Here is a 1,487-nt window from a genome sequence, read left to right on the forward strand (position 1 = left end):
CTATTAATTTTTATAGAAAAAGAAAGAAATTGTAATGAATACAAATTAATTATGATTTCGCAACGGCCATTAGCCGTTGTTTCTGCGAGTGTGCCCAAGACGTTAGCTTTGGCTAAAACCATGGGAAACGTCTTGGCTATGACTAAAAATCATGGCGAATATTGATTATTCATAATAAAAGTTTAAGTTTTTATTTTAATTTTATTTAACCATAATTAATAGTATTGATTTATCATAATTTTTAAATCATAATTATTTATATTCCGGCGAATATTTAATTTTCTTTTAGTACCAATGAATCCAGTTGTCAAGGCAACCAAGCCTCGTATAGAGAACATGAGGCAATTGACAAGATCAGGATCTCGTTTTCCTTTCTGTAAATTACAAATCTTATAATATTTAATCTCTAATGTAATTTTTCTCTTACATTAAATCTCTTAATTATTAAAATTTATATTTAAATACTTATTTTTTCAATTAAATTAAAGAAACACAGACATCACAAATCCGTCGCAGATCCATTGCACTCACAGGTGATGTTGCAATTTTTGTTATCTATTAATTGTAATAATAAATTATTTAATTTGCAAGGAAAGCTCAAGTCACTAAACTCGTCACACTCGTGGTTAACTTGGCGTATGTCTCATAGCAATATTGTTGATAAAAACACCATAAACTTTGTTAGGAAATGGATCGGGTTAAGATGGATAACAGGTGGAATATGAAGGCGATAAAAGACACACGAATTTTAACATAAAGATATTATAATAATTTTAATTATAAAAAAAATTATAATTTACTAAGTTGTTGATTAAATTTATTTTTATATAAAGATCAAATGTATAAATAAAAGTACCATAATTTATTATTCAAGATAAAATGTATGATATTGATTAATAATTATAATATATGGTTAATTTAAATTATAAAACTGATCAAATATTAAATATAAAATTAAATATATAAAAAATTCAAAAATAAAAATATAAAAAATTTAAAATATATATATATATATATATATTCACCAGCTCGCGAGCACAACAAAAACGCAGCTCGAGCTCGAGCTCGCGAGTCGGCTTGACTCACCTGCCACCCCTACCAGCACCCCCTCCTTGTTAGGGGCTCTCTAGGTGACTTTATTTTCGTTCTTTTCTTCTGTCTTTCTTACTTTCTATCTCAATTGTTATACATCTTTATAACTATTATTTATTGTAGACTCTGTTTTCATGAATGCTAGGATCACTAACAAAGTGAGGGCAAAGAAGGGGACCCTTTCCCCGAGCACATTGCAAGAATTGGCCCATGCTGGTACCCTTGCCCCTCAAGAAAGTACTCTATCTCGCGATCAATCTGGCACTATTGCCTCACTCAACCTGCTCATTCCCCTATTGATGCACATGTTGCACAGTCCTCTAAAGCACAGGTCGAACCTGAGGTTACCAAAGGTGAACAAGTATAAGTAAGAAGAGGAAGAGGAACAAGGGAAA

The sequence above is a fragment of the Sesamum indicum genome, linkage group LG5 (assembly GCF_000512975.1).
Source record: "Sesamum indicum cultivar Zhongzhi No. 13 linkage group LG5, S_indicum_v1.0, whole genome shotgun sequence".
NCBI classification, from domain to species: Eukaryota; Viridiplantae; Streptophyta; class Magnoliopsida; order Lamiales; family Pedaliaceae; genus Sesamum; species Sesamum indicum.